Below are 9,864 nucleotides of genomic sequence, written 5' to 3' on the forward strand. Positions count from 1 at the left end.
ACTGGAAGGGACCTTGAAAGATCATCAAGTCCAGGCCCCTGCCTTCACTAGCAGGACCAAGTACTGATTTTACCCCAGATTCCTAAGTGGCTCCTTCAAGAATTGAACTCAGAACCCTGGGTTTAGCAAGCCAATGCTCAAACCACTGAGTATCCCTCCTCCCTTGTCCAGAGTGATCACAAGGGAGCATCCTGGCATAGCTCCCGGAGGCCAATAACATCGAATTGCGTCCACACTACCTTTAACCCGGGATTGCGATCTCAATTTAAGCGCTACTCCACTTGCCAAGGAGGAGTACAGAAATCGAATTAAAGAGCCCTTTAAATCGAAAAAAAAATGTTTGGTCATGTGGACGGAATCATTTTTTTTCCGAAATAACTTGGCTAATTCCGAAATAACACGCTAGTGTAGACCAGGCCTAAGAACAACTAAACACCAAGAAGAAAGAACGACCAGAAGCCGAAGCTGAAGCTGGAGAACTGAAGCTGAAGCTCCTCAAGATATCCTTACATGTTATTTTATAGGGTCATGACACTAAGTAATTCAGGCCCAACCTATTATACCCAAATCTTATTTCCGTATCCTAAGAAATTTATGGGTGCCCTTATTCTATAGGTTAGTGGATTATGACACTTACTCTTTACATACTAATAAGGATTGTTTCACTCCCAAAACTGATGACCTAGGCCCTCTTGCAACTTCCTGGTTTGTGGTGTACCCTGCGGTTATCAACTGGTTGCAGATGCCGGATAAATCTGCTCAGTGTTGTGTGTAGTTCCCCCCTTTGGTTCCCCAAAGATCAGGGGCCATTTCTTATCTGTGCCTAAGGTTGCCAGTTTTTATACTGACTTACTCTTAACTGATCATACTTTTAGCTGATCTGACACTATAGGCTATTTGCATTTCAGCAAAACTTATTCTATGTATAATTATTAGGAATCACATATCATATGCCTCAACACATCCTAATTTCATAGGAATTAATACTGATAAAATATAAGAATCATGCATAAAATGGATTAATCCAGAAAGAGAAACGTATTATTTGATATGGCTGCAGGATTAGTAGGATTGGTCCCAGCAGGGGCTGGGCAGTTGGACAATGAGGTCTCACCTCTTGAGGGGGTGTAAGATGGAGGATCTGCACCCCAAGAGTTGGCTGAGAGACCTCAGGCCTTGTCTGTGTCTGGACTCTGCTCAGACTCTAGAGCAGAGGTGGGCAAACTACGGCCTGTGGGCCACATCCAGCCTGTGGGACCGTCCTGCCCGGCCTTTGAGCTCCCAGCCGGGGAGGCTCGTCCCCAGCCCCTCCCCTGCTGTTCCCCCTCCCCCACAGACTCAGCTTGCCGTGCCACCAGTGCTCTGGGCGGTGGGGCTGCGAGCTCCTGCCAGGCAGTGTGGCAGCGTGGCTGGCTCCAGCCGGGCGGCGCGTCTGCCAGTCCTGGTGCTCTGAGCGCATGGTAAGGGGTGGGGGTTGGATAAGGGGCAGGGGGCCCTGGTAGGCAGTCAGGGGACAGAGAGCAGGGGGCGGTTGGATGGGGCGGAGGTTCGGAGGGGGCGGTCAGGGGACAGGAATGGGTGGTTGGATAAGTGTGGGAATCTGGGGGGCCTGTCAGGGGCAGGGGTCTAGATAGGGGTTGGGGCAGTCAGGGGACAAGGAGCAGGGGGGGTGGATGGGGAGGTCTCGGGGGGGGCATTAGGGGGTAGGGGTCCTGGGATGGGGTGGTCAGGGGACAAGGAGCAGGGGGGTTGGATGAGAGGGTTCTGAGGGGGGCAGTCAGGGGGCAGGAAGTGGGAGGGGGCAGATAGGGGGCAGGGGCCAGGCCCACACCCCAACCCTTTGCCACAGATTGATGAAAGGGAGTGAGGGTGGGGAAGATGAGCAATGGAAGGAGGGGGGATAGAGCGAGTGGGAGGCATGGGCCTCAGAGAAGGGGCAGGGCATGGGTGGGGCTTTGGAGAAGGGGCAGGGGCGGGTCAGGGGTGTTCAGTTTCATGCAGTTAGAAAGTTGGCAACCCTAATCTCTGAGAGGCCTGACCCACACTTTCCCCGGAGTTACACAATGATAGGGTTACCACATTCAAACATTTTAAAAAGAGGACAATCTACGGCGACCCAGTCCCACCCCTGGCCCCGCCCCAACCCCATCCCTTCCCCGCCCCCATTCCAACCCCTTCCCTAAAGTCCCTGCCCCAACTCTGCCCCCTCCTCTGAGCACCCTGCATTCCCCCTCCTCCCTCCCGCTCTGATCTTGGTTGGGGGTTGCTAAGTGCTTCCCTGCTCCCCACTCGCCCTGCAGCCCTTGCACCCCCCTGCCTGCCCCGCCTCTGCGCCCCCCTGCCGCCTCTATGCCCCTGCGCCCCCCTGCCCCTGCCTGCCCGCCCTGTTCCTCCTCGCCCTGCAGCCTCTGCACCCCACCGCCTGTCCTGCCCCTGCGCCCCCTGCCCTTGCCTGCCCTGCTCCTCCTCGCCCTGCAGCCTCTGCACCCCACCGCCTGTCCTGCCCCTGCACCCCCCTGCCCCTGCCTGCCCTGCTCCTCCTCGCCCTGCAGCCCCTGCACCCCCCCTTGCCCTGCAGCCTCTGCGCCCCCGTCTGCCCTGCCCCTGCAGCCTCTATGCCCCTGCCTGCCCTGCTCCTCCTTGCCCTGCAGCCTCTGCACCCCCCGCCTGCCCTGGGCCAGACCTCCCCGTGGTCCTGCGGGCTCGGCTGGGGCGCGCGGTCCGCCCGGCCTGCGGGGGCAGCAGTGGCCCCTTCGCCGCCTTCTGTGGCTGCGCCTCTCCCTTCCCCCGCCTGAGCTCGCTACAATGTTGCCCGGCGGCTGGGCTGCGCTGCAGACCCTGCGGGTTGTGCTGGGGCCGGGCGGACCCTGGCTTATGCTGCCTCCCTATTTCCCCGGACATGTCTGGCTTTTTGGTAATTCCCCCCGGACGGGGATTTGAGTACCAAAAAGCCGGACATGTCTGGGGAAATCCGGACGTATGGTAACCCTACACAACGATTCACTAGACAGCAGTGGAAAACAGGAGTTCAGGAGGGCTGGATCTGGGAGGTCACTGGGATGAACTGGTCATCGATAGAATAACCAAATCACACACACTCAGGGGCAGAGCGTCTGCAAAGCAGGAGGAATCAAGCCAGTCATTGTTTTGCTCAGCGCTCCAAGCCCCTGTCAGCCAGCACTCAGCCCAGCACTCTCTCCCTAGGCTTTTCTCAGTCTCACGCTCCCAGTGCTTGTCACGCTCCTGCTCTGTGCTGTGTAATGCCTACTTCTCTCTCGCACCCACCCTGCTACCAAAATAATACCCAGTGGAACCCCCCCACCCACCTGTGCCCGACACACGCCTTTGTTCTGGGCAGGGTATGTGCTTGTATTTGGAGTGGAGGACACTATTTTTTCAGCTCTCTGGTTCTACAGAAGGGCTTACCGGCCTCTTACTACCACCTCAAATTAAGGGTCGCGGTTATGCCCAACTAGGGAGGCTGCTCATCTGGTATTAACCTGGTCGGCGCTCTGTTGGAGCGGTTTGTCCCCTGTCCAGCACTGGGAGGGACAAACCAGACGTGGTTTTGTCTGGTATCAGATGGGCCACACAGCTCTGCCTCTTCTGACTTTCAAAAACGGCTCCTCCTCCCGGATGCATCCTGACCTCACACATACAGTGTGTACCAGGTCACACTGGTGGGGGCAGGGAGGTGCACGCTTAAAGATGGCGGCCCTCCATTCAGCGTGAGCTCACATGCCCCATCTCACCAGTGGGATCAGGGTCACGCCAATGGGGGCGGGGTCACACCATTCTGAGATGTACCTGAATGTCCGGTATTCCGGGAATAGGCGAGCACCCATCTTATGTCCAACCCATAACAACATGGCTGGGTTTGGTTGGGGTTTTTTTAACCACTTTTACTACATTCCTTAAAAAGAAAGGTTTAGCAGTCCTGTCACAATAAAACTCTGCCACGACTTTAAAAATGCTGCCGCTCCACCAGAATATGACATAGGGCCTGATCCTTCACTCCTTATTCAGAAAAAGATTCATTTAAGCCAGGGAGTTTGTCCTGACTCCTGCCTGCATCCTGAAGGGGCCCTTCGTGCTGCTGTTAGATTAGTGTGCTCTTCTGGATGTAATGTAAGAAAGAAACCCAGGTAAGAGTGTAACTGAGGGTGTCTTGTGCTACCCAGAGAAAAGCTATAAACAGAGGCCAGTAATAAGTGCACAATAATATACACTCCCGACTATCATCTGTCAGACCCTGGTGCACTGACCTGCTATGAAACTGTTGATATTTTCTCTTGGTTGATGAGCGGGTTCCTGACAGAACAGGACAAATTCTGGTTGGAATCTTCTAATAATAGAAATCTGAGTTTGAAATGGGCCATTGGGCTCCCTGGGTATTTTTTCAGCAGCACGGTGATCTCTCCACTGAGCCTCAGGTTCTGGGGGCCTGCCGGCCGACTGACACACAACCCGGATCCCTCCATCCTGGTGACCCTCAACAGAGAGGTAGGGGTCCGAGCCCATAGCTAGAGGAGAATGGAATGAACCTGTGTTAATTCTACACCTTCAGCAAAGTGGACAGGAGCCTAAACCTTCAGGAGAAGGAGCAAATTAACTCTTTTCTCTGTGTGGAAAACGCAGGGGTGTGTCACTGAGCGCTGGGTGGCCTGTTCCCTTCTCACTAGCCTGCGATTCTTTGCTCAGCTAGATACCAGAACCTCGCTAGTGCACACCCCCTGGAACGCTGAATGCTTAGTGGGCACAGTGCATGTTCAAGGACAGGGCCTGGCCCCAAGCCCACTGAAGTCACTGGAAAATGCCATTGGTGATCTATGGTTTGAAGCACCTGGCAGAGCAGCCACTAGGAATTTTAGTGCCCGGGGCAAGCAAGTATATTAGTGCTCCCTATAGTTTTTTTCATAATTTCTCCTGCCCCATTTTCCACCCCTGTGGCTTTGCGCCTTGGGGGACAGCTCTGGCCTGGTTATGACTCTGGTGCTTGGACTCCTAAAATTGCATATTCTGTCCCATCAAGTGGACTCAGGCCTTCACTAGAAGATAGATTAGGTCCCAGCCAGTTTACCGTATTGGTATCTCAGCAGTGAAATAGCCAACAGTGATGACATTTTAAGTGTCATCATTATGTTTCAGAGTCAATACCCCAATGAGATGAATGGGACAGTCACATTTCTTTACCAGTTATTACAGGACGTTGCTGGATTCAGGAAGACAAAAGTGCTTCAGTTACACTTGCTTCAAGTTTGAAAAGTTTCAAAACCACAAGATCACAGCATCCATGAGTCAGGGGCAGTAGGGAGCATCCACAGGAAGGCCAAGCCTTTTTCACAATCGTGTATCCTCGCTGATGGGCCATCCGCCCGGTCTGGCTTTTCCATCATTGTACCTGAAGTGTCAGCAGTGGGCATCACCCAAAGTAGCATAGCTGAAATACAGATTCACAGGTCAACATTCCTAATTACAGATACAGAAATGATACATGCACACAACTGGTATAATCCCATTCAGTAAATCACAACCTTTCCGGTGATCCCTTACAAGAGTTCTCTTGCATAAAGCATATCTCAGTTATGTCAGAGTCATGTCAGAAGCATATTTTCATAAAGCAGATGGAGTTGAATGTCACGCTGCTAAGTAACCTATTGCAAAATCCTGCGGGTGCATTCAGGATCCCACCAGCCGCCACCGACTCTCATGGAGTTACACAATTTGTGCTGTGCCCCGGCCTTTAAGCACGGAGGGGCCCTTGGGAGTGCCAGGCCCCAAAGGTTCAGATTTTGCCACAAGAATAACCACACAGCCTCCGCTGAGCCTCCGGGCTCCAGCCCTCCTGCCTCTCACCATGGCTCTGCCCAGCGAGCCCCTGGGAGGAGTTGCCCTTTCAGAGCCTTCTACGCCCCTCAGGGGCCAAGGTACTTCAGCAGGTAAGAGTCTGCAGTGGCACCCGGCAGCCCATTACAAATGGAGCGTTGTTTAACCATCAGCGGGAAAACAGTCTCGGGAAGCCCTTAGGTTACATAGAGAGGCCAAGGTTAGAAAACAGCCCCAGGGCTCCCCAATCAAGCGCCAGCCTCCAGCAGAGCCAGTCTCCTGGCAACCTGCGCTCAGCTGGGTCTGATCGAAGCTGTCGGATTGATTGTGCTCCCTGGTGGGTTGCAAGACTCAGCCGGCAGCAGTGTCTGGCTATACAATGCATGTTGTGCCTGTCTGACCCTAGCGTCTCCCTTGCTCCTGGCTCTGTCCTTCCACTGGGCCTGCTGACCGTGACCTTGTTAGGCTCCGGCTTCCACTCCCAGCTCTGACCCTTGGCTTTGATCCCAGGCCCACCCCATCTGGATTCAGTGCTAACTGGTACGCTGAACTCCTGCTCCAGCCATGAGGTAAGACCACCCATGCATGGGCAGCGGGTAGGCTCTGCCTTCCCAATAGCCTTGCATGGCTCCGCCCCCAGGCCCCTTCCTGTTTCCCAGGCTGGTCTGCAGGGGGGCTCTTCTCCCCGTGGCCAGGGCCCCAGGCTGGGACTGAGCCTGGGACTAGTGGGGGCTGGCTGGCCTGCACTCCAGGGTTGGGGCGGGACATGGCACCAATCTGGGGCTGGGGGAGGTGCTCTGTGGCTGGGGGGCTCCACCTATTCACCCATCGGGCACTCTGGGGTGGGGGGGGGGGCATGCCGCCCACTCACCTGCCTGGTGCTCCGGGGCTGGGGGTACTCTGGCATCCCAGGGCTGGGGGGAGGTTGGCTTCTGCATGGGGAGGCCTCTGGGCTCTGGCAAGAGGGGCGGGACCTCAGGGAGAAAGGCCAGACCAGGCGGGGGGCTAGTCTCCCCAAGCCTGTGGTTCACCCACCGTCCATGCACCCATGACCTGGTTGCTGACATCCTTTGACAGAGGCAGCTGTAGGAACCATCTTGGTGTCCTTTCTTTGTCTCTGATCCTTTGTCTAAGGGCTTGACTACACTTGCAGATGTAGAGCGTCGGGAGTGAAACCAGCCTTTGGAGACCACAGCAGGGAAAACGCTGCAGCGTGTTCACACTGTCAGCTGCCAGCGCCACATTAGCAGCTGAGTTCAAAACAATGACCAGAGTGGCCCTTGATTTCAGGGGATTATGGGACGTTTCCGGAGGCCAATCACAGCACAGTAATGCAACACCTCGTTCACGATGACGCCCGGGCGTTTCAGCTGGGTGGAGCAAGCGCTATGCTTCTCGTGGAGATGGATTACCAGGGTGCTTCAGCCTGGCTCTGGGCGCTCTACGTGCCTTGCTAGTGTGGACGCGCCAGGAGTTAGGGCGCCCGGGCTGATTTAATGTGCTCTAACTCGCAAGTGTAGCCAAGCCCTTAGTTCCAGCCCAGGGGAGAGCCCTGTGTCTCTGTGAGCTCAGTTCTTATCCCTGCCTCCTGTCACCTTTGCCCGTCCTTCTCCTGCTGCAGAGCCACCCTGAGTTCACACGCTCACCCTGCTGGGAGCCTCCCATTGATAAGTGTCCTTCTGGGTCTCCTGTCTCACGCAGAGCCAGTCCTGAGCGACCCAGTCATATCACCCCAGGCAAACATCCCCTTGCTCCTGCTTTGCTCCAGGGGCAGCATTTAACCCTTCTGCACCCACTGGGTAGCAATAGCACGGCGATAGGTAGAGAGTGATAAAAATATGACATTGTCCCATGGCACTTTCTCTTGCAGAGCTGTTTTTCCCGAGGCTGAGCCCCTGGCTGGTGGCTCTGGGGGTGATCCTGCCTCTCCTGGCTGTTCTCATTGCCCTGGCCGGTTACTGCTTCTGGAGGCAACACAGAGTGAAAGGTGAAGTGAGAAAGGGACAGAATGTGGAAAGAATGCAGGAGATTTTCTGGGGGGGTTTGTTTTTTTTCTTCCTTTTAAAGAGAAGGTTGATGCAGGGACTTGGAGTCAATGCTCTGAAGAAAGATTTGGACCCTGAAAGATAGCGCGAGGCTGAGGGAGAAAAAATTATTCCAACTGAAGAAAGTATCAGGTGCATTCATCCCTATAGCTCTCGTTAAACAATCCAGACCTGGGATTATTGTTCACTCAGCAGTGGGATCCATAGTGTCTCCGTTGGAATTGAAAACACAAATGGGATGTTAAATGAACAGCACATGGAGTTTCCAGGGATTGGCAGCAGATCTGGGGGCCTTGCAGCCGATCATTTCCCTAGTGGTGGAGAATTCAGTGGCGAGGAGGGAGGGTATCTCCTAGTATAGTTTATGTTCAGGATGCACACAGGTCCTCTTTGCCTGGAACAGGTATGGCCAAAACTGCCCGCAGGCAATTGCCCTTTGCACAGAAACCTCAGCTCAGACCCCCCTGCCCTGCTACCAAGCAGCAGCTCCCTTGCGTGCTCCCGCCTAGTTGCTAAGGCCCAGATCCACAAATGGACGTAGCTACCTGAACTTCTGATTTAGGCACCCGCGTCCCGGATTCCTGAGCCCAGGGAAGGGCTGTGATCCAGTTGGAGGGTGGGAAGCAGATGGTTTAGCTGTTTTGCTCATTGGACTTTTTGTTGATCCAGGAAAGGGAAAGGGCCCTGACAGAGCTTTGGCCAGAGAGCTAAACCCAGAATTACTTAACTACAAGTTATCCCTCCATCAGCTGCAGGCTGCAGACCTGCTGGGGAGCCTCTGTCTGGGAAGGGAAACCAAGGCATAGCAGGACCTCCATGCTGGGGAGAGCTATCCTGCTATTGTACACACCTGGAAGTTAAACCATGAAAATTGTGTGTACACCTGGCCTAAGACAAAGAGACCTTCTCTCAACCCCTCTCATAACAGCCAGATCTGAGAGGAGTGTGTCTGGGGCCCAGGCAGCAGGGGTGGCTTCTGGGGGGAGACTTAAGTGGCCACTGGAGCGGCTATGTCACCCTGTCCCCGCTACTGTCTGCTACCAGGACTCAGTCCCAGGCAGGAGGGATGCTGAATGCAAAGGCCCCTGGACCGATCTGTCTGAGTGTCCATTTGTTGTCTGTTCTGTCTGCCTCTCTCACCCTAGTGTGACTGTGCTAAGTTAACAGTAGCGATGTGCCCATAACCATGAGGGTGAAATCTCACCTCTCGCCCTCTTCTCCCCCCCCCCCCCCGCCCGCCTCCAGACGCTGCGATCTGACCTGGAGAGCCAGAAAGCTCAGGATCTGGGCCAATGGGGCGTGTTAAAGATTGTATGTAGCTATTTGCAAACACTGAAGAGGAGGAAGGGGCCCCTCAGTGCCCAGGGGCTGCATTCTTTCACTGCTGCTTTCCAGGAGAAATAGAGACGTTTGTGTAGGGTTACCATGCGTTCGGTTTTTCCCGGACATGTCCGGCTTTTCGGCACTCAAACCCCCATCTGGGGGGAATTGCCAAAAAGCCGAACACATCCGGGAAAATGCCGGCCGGGCACTTCCCCTCCCGCGGCTGCTGTGCTCCTCCCCTGACTCTTTGGCTCTGTTTAAGAGCCGAGCTGCCCGAGCGCTATGGGCTTCAGGCAGCCCCCTTGCCTCCGGACCCCAGCCGCCGGCCGGGCACTTCCCCTCCCGGGCTCCGGCGGCGCAGGGTCCGGAGGCAAGGGGACTGCCCGAAGCCAGTAGCGCTCGGGCAGCTCGGCTCTTAAACAGAGCCGAAGAGTCAGGGGAGGAGCAGAGCCTCCGGCCGCGGCGGCTCTGCTCCTCCCCTGACTCTTCGGCTCTGTTTAAGAGCCGAGCGCTATGGGCTTTGGGCAGCCCCCATACCTCCGGACCCTGCACCGCCGGAGCCCGGGAGAGGACGTGCCCGGCTGGGGGCGCAGGGTCTGGAGGCATAAGGGCTGCCCGAAGCCCAAGAGCTACCGGCTTCACGGTTTGCTGGGCAGCCTCCAGACCCTGC

At 55.5% G+C, this 9,864-nt stretch overlaps 1 protein-coding gene across 1 annotated transcript in view; it reads left to right on the forward strand.

Annotated features, from left to right (window-relative positions):
• The window catches only part of LOC135974173 (uncharacterized), a 266,713-nt gene that overhangs the window by 147,391 nt on the left and 109,458 nt on the right, over positions 1-9,864 (forward strand). The window lies entirely within an intron of this gene.

Source organism: Chrysemys picta, chromosome 11 (genome assembly GCF_011386835.1).
Source record: "Chrysemys picta bellii isolate R12L10 chromosome 11, ASM1138683v2, whole genome shotgun sequence".
Lineage (NCBI taxonomy): Eukaryota > Metazoa > Chordata > Testudines > Emydidae > Chrysemys > Chrysemys picta.